The sequence below is a fragment of the Diabrotica virgifera genome, chromosome 4, assembly GCF_917563875.1.
Source record: "Diabrotica virgifera virgifera chromosome 4, PGI_DIABVI_V3a".
Lineage (NCBI taxonomy): Eukaryota > Metazoa > Arthropoda > Insecta > Coleoptera > Chrysomelidae > Diabrotica > Diabrotica virgifera.
Window position 1 is genome coordinate 188903403 of NC_065446.1, and position 16595 is coordinate 188919997.

A 16595-nucleotide genomic window follows, 5' to 3' on the forward strand; every position below is an offset into this window, starting at 1 on the left:
GAGGACAACAAGCTACAGAATGTTATGCAAGGGAAAATAGCAGACAAACGCTGTCCAGGACGAAGAAGGACTTCATGGTTGAAGAACTTGCGAGATTGGTATGGGGTTGATGCTATTTAGGGTAGTGGCGAATAAAAATAAGATAGATATGATAGTAACGAAAGTTCTGAGAGAACATGGTATATGAATAAGAAGTTCTTGCCAAAACAAAATATATAAGAAAAAATTTCGATTCCTTCAGGAAATAATTCAGTAGAAATTATTACTTCTATGGGGACCAAATTTTGTTTACTCCTGTATTTTTGATTTCTACTTAGCATTTGTAAACCAAACTGACGATGAATGAAACAAGATTCAGGGAAGTCTACGATTTGCACTTTACTGCTAGTCTATTCATAAAGGTAAAAATTTCGACAAAATTTTAGTCCATGTACTCAGATAGGTTTAAACTAATACATGATGAAAATGAAAGACATCTTACATTTCCATGCGTTCAGAAAGTAAATAAACCAATAATTTCAATAAACCCCTAACGTAGGTTTCACTCTCATTAGAGATCATCGGTGTAGTATATTGGTTACCTCTTAGAGGTGTATATATATATATATATATATATATATATATATATATATATATATATATATAGGTACTCCTCCTTCTTCTTGCAGTACCGTCTCCTATCGGAGGTTGGCTACCATCACAGCAATCTTAACTTTGTTGGATTTAGCTCTAAACAATTGTATTGAACTGCGCCCGTACCACTCCCTTAAATTTCTCAACCAGGAAATCCTCCTAAGTCCCACATTTCTCTTTCCCGAGATTTTTCCTTGGATTATGAATCTTAGCAGGGAGTATTTTCCCTCTCATTATGTGGTCTAGGTATTCCGGTTTTCTCGTTTGTATGGTTTTTATGACTTCACGTTCCTTCCTCATCTTTAGCAAAACATCTTGGTTTGTTACTCTCTCTGACAATGGTATTTTCCACATTCTCCTGTAGCACCACATCTCGAACGCCTCAATGTTTTTGATGTTTATCTTTTTCAGTGTCGAAGCTTCCATGCCGTATAGCAGAACTGAGAAAACATAGCACCTATTAACATTATCGTTCTTAATTTCAGATTTATGTCCCGGCAGCATGAGAATTTTTCATTTTGATAAATGCTTATCTCGCTATTTCTATTCGCCTCTTAATTTCTCTTGTCTGGTCATTAGTATCAGTGAAGCAAACCCCTAAATATTTTTAGGACGTAACTCTTTCAACTTGCTTATTATTTATGGTTAAATTCACATTGGTGTATAGCTACTTTGTTACAATTATAAATTAATCTTTTTGATGTTTAGTTTTAGACCATACTTGTTGCTATGCGTGTTTATGTTTTCCAGCAGATACTGTAAATTTGCTAGGTTATCTGTTATAATTGGAGACAGATTAGATGTATCCGAGACGAAAATAATAAAAAACTAATTCACGAAAAGGATGTCAAAAAGAGATGAGAAAGTATTTTGACAGTTTATAAAATGAAGAATTTGACAGACAGTCTGTGGAGTTAACGGAGTCAGTAACAGCAATGGTTATCAGAATAACAAACGAGGAAGTGGCTCAAGCGCTTCAAAAAATAAAGAAAGGAAAAGCAGTCGGACCAGATGATATTCCTGGGGAAGTACGGAGATCATTGGGAGAGACAGGAATAAGTTGGCTAGCAGGTATATTTAATAGAATTATGGAAGTTGGACAAATGCCAGACGAATGGAGAAGAAGTATATTAGTACCTGTCTGCAAAAACAAGGGAGACATATAACATTGTACAAAATACAGGGCTATAAAACTACTTAGCCGCACCATGAAAATATGGGAGAGAGTAATTGATAGACGAATACGTAAAGAAACCGAAATATCCGATAATCAATTTGGCTTTATGCAGGGCAGATCAACAACAGATGCAATTTTCATTGTAAGGCAACTAATGGAAAAATACAGGAATAAAGAGACCAACGCTCGTATGATATTCATTGAGAAAGCATATGATAGAGTTCCTCGAGAAATTCTGTGGTGGGCACTCAATAAGAAATGGGCCCCTGGCAAATATGTAAAGATTGTGAGAGATATGTATGAGGAAGTAACGACTAGTGTTAGGACAGGAGTGGGAGAGACTGATAAATTTCAGGTGAAAGTAGGATTTCGCCAAGGCTCGGTGCTTAGTCCTTATTTATTCTCATTAGTTTTGGACCAGATAACAGCGAAACTACAGGGTAGCATTCCATGGTGCCTAATGTATGCTGATGATGTAGTGTTAATAGGAAATAGTGAAAGAGACTTAGAACAAAACTGGAACAGTGGAGACAAGCTCTGGAGGAAAATTGTTTAAAAATTAGTAGGACAAAAACAGAGTATTTGGAATGTTCGTTTAAAGATGGAGTTACTACAAATAAAATGGAATTTTTGAATGGTGAAATGATTCTGAAAAGTAATAGTTTCAAGTACCTAGGATCGGTATTACAGAGTAATAGAGAAATAGATGGAGATGCATGCAGTAGAATTAGAGCTGGATGGATGAAGTAGAAAGAGACGAGTGGTGTGTTGTGTGACAGAAAAATTCCAATGAATCTGAAGGTAAAATTCTATAAAACATCCCTAAGACCGGCTATGATGTACGGAACTGAGTGTTGGGCAGTGAAAAAGAAAGAGGAACAACGAATGCATGTGGCGGAAATGAGAATGCTTAGATGGATGAGTGGAGTGACAAAGAAGGATAAAATTAGAAATGAGTATATTAGAAGAAGTCTAGGTGTGGCACCAATTGATGCCAAAATGAGAGAGCATAGGTTAAGATGGTATGGTCATGTTCAACGTCGAGACGTTAATCACCCAATACGAAGAATAGCTGAAGTGCAGATTCCTGGAAGGTGTAGGAGAGGAATACCAAAGAATACCTTGGGGGAGACGATAAGGCAGGATATGTTGGTAAAGGGGATTAACATTGATATGACCCAAGATAGAATTGTGTGGAGAAATGCAATTGGAAAGCCGACCCCGCATAGGGGTAAGGCAAAGTGAATGATGATCTTATATAGGGGTTATAATAGGGGAGCAAAATATGCTAAATTTTAATTTAGTTTTCCATTTCCAACAATGATTTTTTCCAATTATAGCGACATCTATCCATAATTTGAAAAAATGTTTCGAATAAAATTTGCTTATTTTTACGTAAACAATCCAAATCTGTAATAAAAATTGAGGTTGCTATTTAAGATTTTAAAGTAACTCCCACTTGTACAAGAATTCATCTGTACTCAGTAGATATATCTTAAAAACACCCTGTAATTATCTACGATAATTACTTTCAGTTATTTAAATGCCATCATAACAAAACTACAACCTTCATTCGATTATATAAATATTATTATCCTAGATCACGATTCACTAATAATTGCACAGTCAATTATAAACACTTTTCATGGTCGATGCTGAATAAGCATTTCTAAATATATAAACAGGTAAACTATAACAAGGGAATCCTTATTATTATTTGAGACATTCGTCATTCTGTTTTGGTGATCAGACGTAATATTTCCACATTAAAGATAGTGTCTCTTTCTACACGAGATGTTCTTTGGGTGAGGTGCTACCAGCTTATACTAATGCGAGTGTAAATAAAACAACTCAACAAGTAAAAGCGTATCAATTATTCCACCCCTCGGATAAGGGATAACCACCCTCACCGGGAGAAGATAGCCTTAGTGCCCAGGGCTGTCATATGGCGATCCAGAACCAGGGAAGAACTCAGGACTGGTGAACAGGACAGGTATGAAGAAACACGTCAATGTTCAGGCACCTAGACCACCTTAGACGACAGTGTGGTATATGTAAAATGGATGGAGACATCAGGCCGACGCGGAGCTGAAAATGGAATAGTATGGAGATGGAACATCGTGGGACAATGGAAAATGGACAATGCTATGGAACGTGCAGCGAGGACTTGTGATACGAACAAAGACGCGTAAAAGTGGTAAGTCCATATTAGCTATTTTTATGGTATTTCCTGATTAATATAAAGTATAAAGTATAAACATTATGTGCTACCTTAATTACATTAATATATGTTTCAAGTTTACCTATTTTTACTTAATTATTCTATTCTATTACCAATATTTATCAATATAAAAAGATTTTTTTTTTACCCTCATATTAAGCTATTATAGGACGCAATGATACAATTGTATATGATTATTTTACATATTTATCAACGTATACCTTATCTTTGCTGACTTTTATTCATTTATTATTTGACTACTGATTTTTAGTACATTTTTGCAATTTTTTATGATCTTAATATTTGCTATCGTAAATATACCTATCAAAATAAATATACGATATAACAAATATACGCTATATGCATAATACATTTAAATTATTATTCTAACTACTTATTTACAAGGTTTAATATAACGTTATTTATTTTTGAATTTTTATTACTACTGCAATTTTTACATATTTTTACCATATATTGACGTATTATTTTATCTCTATATTTTTACTATATATCTATATACTACATATCTATATACACCGTAAGACTATCGAATTTATATTTTCGCTAAGAAGTGCAGAAGCTGGAAAAAAGAAAAAAAATTATGTATAAATGAGTAGCAACAAAGTTACTTGGGAAGATTTTGTCAAAATAGTTGAGGAAATTGCACAAGAAATAGACAGGCAAAGCAGAAGAGTCTTAAAGAAAAAAGTTCCGAAATCTAAGGACATAAAGGAAGAAGTAACGACACAGCTAATTAAAGCTTATAACAAGTTCACACAATTGACTAGGAAAAACTGGGAAGCACTTTCGGACAAACAAAGGGAATCGTGCAACAAATATTTTGGAAAAATCAGAGACAAAGTTATACGATCATTTCAAGCAGTAAATGTGAGAACAGTGGTTCCAAGTTCAATACATCAACCAATCGACAAGGAAGTTGAAGAGGAACAAAGCGATGAGGAAATAGAAGAAGGAAAAAGCGACGAGGAAGGAGAAGAAGAAATAATTAACGACGAAATAAAAGAGAAAAAAGGTGACATAAAACAAGATATAACAATATTAAACATGGCTTTGACAATCAATGAATTTTTGAATATCGCAAGCAAGATATTGCCCAACGAGTTCGATGGAAGCGCAGGGAAATTACAACCATTTTTAGACGCATTAGAACTACTTGGAAAATTGGCAGAAGGTCATGAAGACACAGCTGTAACGCTAATAAAAACGCGACTCACCAATAAGGCTAGGAACCTAATAACCACAGAAGATACAATTCCACGGATAGCTGAAGTACTAAAGAAAGAATTAAAGGGTGATAATCCGAAGAATTTAATAGCCAAATTAGCCAAAAAAAGGCAAGGGCATAGAGATGCAGCAGTGTACGCATCTGAAGTGGAAGATTTAGCAGAACAATTAAAAGTAGCATACATAGCGGAAGGAATGCCACTTGACTTAGCAAAGAAATATACGACGGAAGCCGTAGTAACAACAATGAAACGAAACGCTAATGCAGAGAAAGCTAAGCTAATACTGGAAGCAGGTAACTTTACATCACCGCAGGAAGTAGTATCTAAATTTTTGTCGATCGATACGACTGAAGAAAATGCACAAGGAAGAGTCTTAAATTATAGGACAAACTACGAGAATAGGAGAGGACAGCAGCAATACAGAAGAGGATATCATAACAAATATGACAGAGGAAGAAGAAATAACTTCGGACAACGGAACGAAGGAGAAGCAACGGACAATCAACGAAATTATTCGAACAGAGGATACAGACAATTTAACAATCAAACATACAGAGGAAACCAGAGAGGCGGACGTAACAGGAACGTAAGGTTACTAGAAATAGAGGACAGTCAAGAAGAGCAAGAAAACCAGCAGTTGGGGTTTTGAATGAACAAGAAGTTGGAAGCACACAGGCAGAAATAAAATATAACATTTACAACTTCGACCTAAACCTAACGAACTTTGTACGAATGAAAACAGGAATTCTTGAAAACACAAGCACTTTTATCATAGACACAGGAGCTGACATTTCAATACTAAAATGTTCACAAGATTTTATGAAGGAACAGGTGAAACCAAACACAAAGGCGAGAATAAAAGGAGTCACTAAAGGAGAGTTGCAAACAATGGGAGAAGTTGAGACAACACTCGAAGTAAAAGGAACTCGATTCGAACACATCTTTCAATTGGTAGAACCTAACTTTCCAATTCCAACAGACGGAATCATAGGGAGAGACTTTATTTCTAACTTTCAATGTATACTAGATTACGCAAACCTTAAAATGCACATTAAAGAGGACAACGATTGTTACATTAGTACGAAAATTCTGGATAATATAGACAATGACACCATAATAATACCGCCTAGATGTGAAATTTACAGAATCGTAAAAATTTTTCAAACGTTAAAGAAAGACAGGATAGTGGAACAGCAAGAAATACAACCAGGAATATTCATAGCAAGAGCAATTATTTCAAGTAATAATCCATACATCAAAATTTTGAACACAACGTACGAAACAGTAAATGTAGACGCAAGCACAATCAGGACGTTGGATATTAAACTATTCAATATATATAGGCTAGTCAACGACAGCAAAGACAGAAAAAAAGAATTACGAGAATCACTGAAATTAGACATACCAGAATACATACGAGACAACTTAGTATCGTTATGCGAGGAATATTCGGACATATTCGCCCTAAGGCATGATATGTTAACCTGTAACAATTTCTATGAACAAAAACTAAGAGTTAAAGACCAAACTCCGGTATATATCAAGAATTATAGGACACCTCATGCGCAAACAGAGGAATTAAATCGACAAGTACAAAACCTAAGAGACCAAGGAATCATAGAACCATCTACATCCGAGTACAACAGCCCAGTAGTACTGGTACCGAAAAAAGCTATAGATGGAGGAAAAGCATGGAGATTATGCATAGATTTTAGACAACTGAACAAGAAGATAGTTACAGACAAATTTCCATTACCAAGAATAGATTCGATATTAGATCAACTAGGAAGAGCAAAATGGTTTTCAGTTATAGACTTAATGTCAGGCTTTCACCAGATACCATTAGAAAAATTATCGAGAAAATACACATCGTTCAGCACAGAAAATGGAGCATTTCAATTTACCAGATTACCTTTTGGATTAAATGTAAGCCCAAACAGCTTTTCAAGAATGATGTCAATAGCATTTTCAGGATTAACACCAGACAAAGCATTTCTTTACATGGACGATATCGTAGTAATTGGAATATCCGAAAAACATCACTTAGACAACCTGAAAAAGACATTCGAGACATGTCGAAAATTCAATTTGAAACTTAACCCAGGAAAATGTCAATTCTTTAGAAGGGAAGTAACATATTTAGGACATGATCTTTCTCAAGAGGGAGTATCACCAGACAAAGCGAAGTATGCAGCAATTGAACAATATCCGACACCTAAGACAGCGGAAGAAACAAAGAGATTTGTAGCATTTTGCAACTATTACAGACGTTTTATTAAAAATTTTGCGGAAATATGCAGACCACTCAACAAATTATCGAGGAAAGGAGTAGAATTTTCGTGGACCGAGGAGTGTGAAAAAGCATTCAAAAAGCTTAAAGCATCTCTGACGAAACCACCAATTTTAAAATATCCTGATTTCAACAAACAGTTTATCTTAACAACAGACGCATCCAATGAGAGTTGTTCAGCAATCCTAAGTCAAGATTATAACGGAATTGACCTACCTATAGCATATGCATCAAGAAGTTTTAGTAAAGGAGAATGTAATAAACCTATAATTGTTAAGGAATTACTAGCGATTCATTGGGGAATTAATTATTTTAAATGTTATCTATATGGAGCACCAACATTCAAAGTAAAAACAGACCATAAACCTTTGACACACCTATTTGCAATGAAAGAACCAACCTCAAAACTCACGAGGATCAGATTAGACCTAGAAGAATATGACTTCGAAATAGAGTATATAACAGGGAAAAGTAACTACGCAGATAGTCTTTCAAGAATAACATTGCATCAACTAAAAAACCTATACATAGACAACGCCCATATACTAGCTATAACAAGAGCTCAAGCAAAAGAAAAGGAGAAAGAAGCAAGACAAACAAAGGCTGAAAGTGAACTCGCACTACAGCCAGAAGCCACCAAACAGACAGTAAGGAAGGTACTAAATAATTTAGAGGCGCATAGACTACCAATTTTGTCCTTTGGAGCAGAACTAATCTCACCAAGACTGAGCATTAGGGCCAAAAACAAAATAAAATGCAGCAAAAGCATAGCAACAGGATGGAATCATTTCGATTTAAACCAAGCGTTGGTACAGCTAGATAAGCTGGCGGTAGAGAATGCAGTACGTAAAGTAAAAATATACGTAAATGATATTATTTTTAAAATGTGCACAATTGATGAATTTATTAAAGAAGGAAATAAAAAATTGAAGAATATAGAAATATACATATGTGAAGTACCAGAAACAATAAAAGATGACAAAGAAAAACACAGATTAATAGAAGAATACCATAATCACCCGATGTTCGGAGGACACGTAGGGAATAATAGACTAATAAAGAAGCTAAAGGCAAGATTCCGATGGAAAAATTTAGAAAAAGACGTAAGAAAATACGTGAAACAATGCCACAAATGTCAAATTAACAAACCGAAAAGAACACATGTCGAAGAGTTTGTGATATCGGACACATCTTCCAAACCATGGGACATAGTATACATAGATACAATAGGTCCATTCACGAGAAGTAATGAAGGTAATAAATATTGTATCACAATGTTGTGTGAACTGACAAAATACGCGGTCAGCATACCAGTGTGCAATAAAGAAGCAGAGACAATAGCAAGAGGAATCTTTGATCATTTCATACCAACATACGGACTCATGAAGCAAATAAGAACAGACCAAGGCACAGAGTATAAGAACGAAGTAATGCAGGAATTAACAAAGCTATTAAAAATAGAACACAACTTTTCAACGGCATACCACCCACAGTCCATTGGAAGTTGCGAAAAACTACACAGAACGTTGAACGAGTACGTAAGAGCATTCATAGACGAAGACAGAGAAAATTGGGATGTGTGTTGCAGAATGTTCACATACTGCTACAATACAACCCCTAACGCGTATCATGGATACACACCGTTCGAACTGTTATATGGCAGGAAGGTTAACCTACCGGAAGACCTTACACAGGAGATTCAACCATGTTACAATATAGATGCCTACTACAATGAGTTACGATACAAACTACAAAACGCACACGAGAGAGCCAGAACCTTCTTATTAAAACACAAAAAAGAGCGGCAAGAAAAGAATAAGCTCAAAGCAACACCACAACACTTTAAAATAGGAGACCTAGTCCTTGTAAAAAGGGAAGAGAATGGTAAGTTTGATAGTCTTTATGTAGGTCCTTTCACGATAACAGAAGTAAATAACGTTAATTGTAAAATCAGAATAGAAAACAATAAAATCAAGGAAATACATAAGAATAGATTATATGCTTACAATCCGAAAACGCAGTGAGTGACAATGTGTTACGAAACAATGTTGTTAAACGAACATTTTATATTATTATTTATGCATTTACGTAGGCTTAGGAAGTTTGTATATAAAATAAATTTTTTTTTTGTATTGATTACAACACAGTATGAGTTGGTAGCACGACTTGCAAATTTCCCTCCCCGTAGTCGGAAAATTTCTAAAAAGGGAAGGTGTACAAGAATTCATCTGTACTCAGTAGATATATCTTAAAAACACCCTGTAATTATCTACGATAATTACTTTCAGTTATTTAAATGCCATCATAACAAAACTACAACCTTCATTCGATTATATAAATATTATTATCCTAGATCACGATTCACTAATAATTGCACAGTCAATTATAAACACTTTTCATGGTCGATGCTGAATAAGCATTTCTAAATATATAAACAGGTAAACTATAACAAGGGAATCCTTATTATTATTTGAGACATTCGTCATTCTGTTTTGGTGATCAGACGTAATATTTCCACATTAAAGATAGTGTCTCTTTCTACACGAGATGTTCTTTGGGTGAGGTGCTACCAGCTTATACTAATGCGAGTGTAAATAAAACAACTCAACAAGTAAAAGCGTATCAATTATTCCACCCCTCGGATAAGGGATAACCACCCTCACCGGGAGAAGATAGCCTTAGTGCCCAGGGCTGTCATACACTCTCATATTAACCCAGTAACTACCATTTTTCGATTAAATATGGTAAAATGTACGTAAGGTGTATATTATGGTCCTCTCTGAACAAATTGTAATTTAAAATGTCTCTCATTTCCATTTCAAAATAGATTATATGTAAAAAATTCTAATAAGAAAGATTACAAAAAGATAAAATTATTTATTTGCTGGTTAAAAATGTCACATATTTATATAACGTTTTCAATTCAATTAATTTTAAAATTTTGACCTGAAGGTGGTGAATGATGACATATTTTATCATCGCGACTTATTAAGACAGAAAAAAATTAATTGGTGCAAAGTAGGTAGATTAACGTGGCTACTGAATATTTTTGCTCGAAATATTTTCCTCTATTAGCGATATATTCTGATCAGACCATATTCTCGCTGTAACGTCTGCAATTAATTTTAAAATTTTGACCTATTCCATGAAGGTGGTGAATGATGATATTTTTTATCATCGCCACTTATTTAGTCAGAAAGAAATTAATTGGTGCAAAGTAGGTAGACTACAGTAGCTACTGAATAATTCTGCTCGAAGATTTTATCCTCTATATCTATATATTCTGATCTGATCATACTCTCCTCATTAAAGTAAAGCTTAAACTTAAAGCACCCAGTATACGAAGAGAGACAAAGTGAAAAGAAAGAAGAAAATAGACGACTTCCTCCAAGAAGTGTAAAATATTCCCCCTTTAAAGAAGTTATAGAACATTGTTTAAAATCAACAATATCCCAAAGCTAAATAATCCGTAAAACGGAAATACTGCATAACAGATGAAAACCTTGAAATAATTGAGAATAGATTTAGTCTTTCTCAAAGTAGTGTACATGGTGAAAAGCAAAAATATAGTTTGAGAAACCTCAAAAAGGAAATAAATCGAAGATGCAATGCTGATAAATAACAATACTACCACAATATCTGTAAAAAAATTGAGAGTCACGATCAAATAATCGGCCGAGAAACATATTATTAGAAAAATACGCTATAGACCAGGGCGCATCTGTAAAAATATTAGTACATTTGGACGTTGAGAGGTGACTCAATTTTTTTTGCAGAAATTGCTTGAAAATAAATCAAATAATAATATTTGAGTTATCCTCCCTCTCAAAAAGGTCCGGAACATTGTTTAAATAACCAAAATATCAAAAAATTAAGGAAAGGTTCGATTTTTTTCTTCGTTTTTTGATTATAACTTTAAAAGTATTCATTTCCAAGAAAAGTTGTGCTGACATAAAAGTTGCGTATATAAATTTCCTACAATATAGAATTGGTTAAGAATTTAAAAAATAGTCACCCTTCTTACAAGATAGCAATGATTGCGAAAAAACCATACAAAAACAAGTATTCGCATTTTACGTTTTTAAACCATTTATGCTACACTTAGGACCTTCATATTTCACCCAGAAAAACCTTATGATACAGTAAAATAATACGGTAAATTTCATTAAGATTGGTTAAATAGATTTTGCAAAATAAATTGCGCAATCCAGCTTTCGCAAAAAAAATTCATTTTTTCAAAATAAAGCAGACTGAAAATAGGACTGAAAATAAAGCAGATAGCAAGTTTAATTTTTTTTGCTTATAGAAATGTACTGTACCTTTCATTTGCAATTTTGCAGAATTAAAATTGATTAACACCACGGCGTCAGGAATTTTTTTAAATAAACATTAATTATTGGTGCTACGCGCAGGACAGCGGATAGTTTGCTCTGATTGGTCATTCCAATGACCTTTGATAATGATTGATACATTTTAATTTTTATTACATTTCGATGTAAATAAATAAATTTGTTTATTGCAAAATAAAAACACATACTCTATCCTTTGAAATAACACTTTTATTAGCAAAAACTTTCTTTGTTAATATATTTTAACTTAGAGAATAAAAGTTTATTATTTTTAAATATATGCAATTGTTTAAACAATATTTCACAAACAATAATAAAATTAGTTTGATTTTTGCGGAATTAAAATAATAAAATACAACAAAATATAGAGTAAGAAAATAATATATTAGATAAAGGTTGGAAGAAATTTTGGTGGAAATCAACTTGTGTGAATCGAACACCGCTGTCCTGCGCGTAGCACCAAAAATTAATGTTTGTTTAAAAAATTTCCTGACCCCGTGGTAATTAATCGATTTTAATTTTGCAAATTGCAAATGAAAGGTACAGTACACTTTTATAAGCAAAAAAATTTCAACTTGCTATTTGCTTTATTTTCGGTCCTGTAACATTTTGAAAAAATGAATTTTTTTTGCGAAAGCTGGATTGCGAAATTTATTTTATAAAATTATTTTGCAAAATCTATTGAACCGATCCTAATTAAATTTACAATATTGTTTTACTGTATCATAAAGTTTTTCTGGGTGAAATATGAAGGTCGTAATTGTAGCATAAATGGTTGAAAAACGTAAAAAGCCAATACTTGATTTTGTATGTTTTTTTCGCAATTATTGCTATTTTGCAACTAGGGTGACTATTTTTTAAATTTTTAGCCAATTCTATATTATGGGAACTTTAATTACGCAACTTTTATGTTAGTACAACTTTTCTCGAAAATGAATACTTTTAAAGTTATAATCAAAAAACGAAGAATAAAATCGAATTTTTCCTTCATTTTTTGCCATTTTGATTACTTAAACAATGTTCCGGACCTTTTTGAGAGGGAGGATAACTCAAATATTATTATCTGATTTATTTTCAAGCAATTTCTGCAAAAATATTAGAGTCACCTCTCAACGTCCATCTCAAAACAGATGCGCCCTGGACTACTACATAACAAGAGACTTTATCAGATTTGTCAAAACGAGCAAATTTACCAAATTAAACAAGCCAAGTATTATAGTTACTTATGTTTAAAAAAAAGTTTAAAATATTAAATAAAAATAAAAAATACGCACAATGACCACATAGAATTGCTCCTATTTAAATCAAATGTGGTTTGTGTGGCGAAAATATTATAAAAATCATCTTCACATTGAGATGGACAGCCACACATTGCCATGAAATCCAAATCACCTAAAATTTTAAAAAGTTATACAGTGATGAGCGCACTAATAACACAAGAATCTACAGGTCGAGTAAGTCTCGTAAATTTCACGATTGCGAGCCACGCTTCATGCAACCGTGTTTGCGCATTTGTGTTTCGAGTTGCGTGGTCGTGCGGAGTTATATTTACCAAATTTAAATATAATCGTTTTCAAAATTAAATCAATATGGCTACTGGGTGTAAAAGATAAATCTTATTCTATCTGTTCTTAATGAGTTTTAGATAATTTTAGTTGTATTTCTTTGTAATTTTGTGTTGTACAAAGATTAATTTAACATTTTCTCTGGAAGTATTAATTTAGAAAGATAATATGCTTCATTGGTGTTGTGTTTTGAAGTGTGAAATGCAAAGTAATTGTGATAAAGTAAAGATAAAGTTCACTTTTAAACTGAACTAAATAAGGTATCTGAGAGACAACAATGGTTAAATGCAATACAATGTACAGGTTTTACTAGCGAAAGAAAATTTTCCTGTCCTGTCTGCTGTAATCATTTTATATCTGGTAAGTTACAATTACAACAGTAACGATTTTTGAAGATGTTAACATTTTAATCTTATAGGAAAACCAGCCGACTTAATCGATAACAACAATCTCCAGATTGGGTTCCTTCAATAAATATGGTCTATAAACACAATGAAATAAGTTCCCCAAAATCTAAAATGGAGTGGTATCAAAGGAGAATTAAAGGGAAAAATATTCATATTGAAATTATTTATAAGGCACTGGACTGTCTTAAATTCTACAATAATACTAGGTGGGTAAATGATTTTAGACATTTTTCATTAAGAGTAGATTAAGATTAAGTAGATTTTCATTCAGTAGATTTAAGACTTGTTTACACGGGTAGAGTAATGATGCAAGTACTTGATAGAGTAGAGTAACTCTACCTGTAAAAATGCTCAGCACAGTAGAATAGCTGGTAGAGTGTATAGTTGGAGTTAAAGTAGAGTGACTAGCAACCTATGGCAAAGTAACTACTCTATGACCACCACTACTGCCAAAATGTCTACTCGGCTGCACACTCTACCCATGGAACACGCTCAATTATGGCAGAATAGAGTAGGTAGGAGAGTACATGGGGGTGCTGTCATTCTGGCTGGAATTGTGTTTTGTGTAAATAGTGAAAATGAAGTTCACCGAAGATGAAACTTTAAAACTTGTAGAGCTATAATACGGCGAATACCAGTGTTTATGGAATTTAGGTAGTGTATACTACAGAAATAAAAGTTTGCAGCAAGCTGCGGAGGATGAAATCGTCGAAAGAATGGCAAAGGGGGCTTTGGAGTAAACGAGCTTAAGCAAAAAATTAAGAATTTAAGGTGCACTTATAATCAAGAGTGTTTAAAAATACAAAAATCGGTTTCACTATACTAGCATCAGTACTATACTTGTACTCTCCTCATGTGAATGGTATCAAGCCATTTTTGGTAGAGTACTACCACTACTCTACTCTCCTCAAAACTCTACCCATGTAAACAAGTCTTTAGAAACAGTGGAAAATGAGGTAGCTAGTAGAGTAGTAGTAGAGTAAAATATACTGGTTTAGCAAATTACAATGTTTTAAGGTAATACAGTAGCGATAAACAGGTAGCCAAAACGTGTTCCAAGATTGTCACTGTAATTTTGAATATTTTTTCGAGGCATTTGGCACACGTATTCGTAAAATAATAAAGAATGGCGGTACAGAGCCCAATTTGAAAAATATATTAATGTGGAAATTACTCTGTAATTATACAATATTTAAAAAACGAACCTGTACCGCTATTAAGAAGAACAAAAAAATACACTTTCTTCAAATAAACTTTTTTATCTGATGCCTAGATTTTGTGTAATTTTGGAACTACTAATGAAATAAAAAATTTTAGTAGTTCCAAAATAACACAAAATCGGATAAAAAAGTTGTATTTGAAAAAAGTGTATTTTTTTGTTCTTCTTAATGGCGGTACAAGCTCGTTTTTTTATATTGTATTTAATTACAGAGTAATTTCCACATATTAATATATTTTTCAAATTGGGCTCTGTACCGCCATTCTTTATTATATTACGAATATGTGTGCCAAATATCTTGAAAAAATATTCAAAATTACAGCCGCAATCTTGGAACACATTTTCGCTACCTGTTGATCGATACTGTTTCCTCTTAAGATAGTTTTAATAGTTATTTATGATATAAGTATTAAAAGTACAATTTTAAGACGCGCATGTGAAAGTTAACTTGAAAAAATAATTTTATTAATGTTTTGACTTCCACATCAGATGTCATTGTCAAAATACAAAATATTCATTATTATTAGGTTTGTTCTAGCAAACAGTCAAACTAGTCAAAAACCATCAGCAAACAGTTGGTCAGTAAAAGAACATAATACAGTCACCAGTGCGATCCCCTCTACTTGCGCTGGTCCACTATTCGCTGATGGTTTCAAACTGATGCTAGAACAAACCTATTATTATTATGCATATCATTATCTGTAAATAATATTTCTTCTGATTGTTAATTGTAAAGGATAGAAAAATTACCATTTATTTTATTTTTTTTAGAATTTTAGCTGAGAGAAGTGGTCTACAAAAAACCAGGAAGGAAACGGAATATGTGGCTACGAAAGGCAAAAGAAAGGTTTACAAAGCAAATGTGACACATTTTTTTGAAATATTTAGGAATATCAGTAAATTGCATTAAAAAAATGTATGAAAAGATTTTGTTCAATAAAAATGTTTATATTTATCAAGGATGTATTATTTGGTATGGCCACATATCGTCAGTGATGTAATAATACATCCTATCTGTTTTTTCATGACTTTTGTAAGAGAGACTAAAAACTTGTCTTAGGGTCACCTCCTGTTTTCATGATATTTTTTGACTTGTTTTGTAGTAAATTAAACTATCTATGAACTACAAAACAAGTCAAAACTTACATATGAACACAGGAGGTGACCTTAAAACATGTTTTTCCATCTCTCATACAAAAAATGAAAAAACAGATAGGAGGTATTGTCACATCAGTAAGGATGTACAGTGATGAGTGCTCTAATAACCGGCAAAATATGGGCAACATATTTAGTTGTGAGATAAAAAGAAATGAAACTAGTCGAGCTGGGAAATTTAGCGAAATTAACCTTTAAATTTACGTTATATTGATCCCACCTTTACACATATCGGAGGAGTATGTCAACTAAAACTGCACTGTGACAGTGGTAGTTTCCAAACTCGTCTGATACGTCTGAAGGTGGTACACAATCAATACAATCTAAATGTA

General features: G+C 33.2%; 1 long non-coding RNA gene across 1 annotated transcript; it reads left to right on the forward strand.

Annotated features, from left to right (window-relative positions):
• The first annotated feature begins 13431 nt into the window (after positions 1-13431).
• On the forward strand, positions 13432-16063 carry LOC126884037 (uncharacterized). The gene is made up of 3 exons (XR_007697813.1): positions 13432-13842; positions 13901-14095; positions 15880-16063. It is a non-coding gene; the product is annotated as an uncharacterized LOC126884037 (long non-coding RNA).
• The last annotated feature ends 532 nt before the right edge of the window (positions 16064-16595 follow it).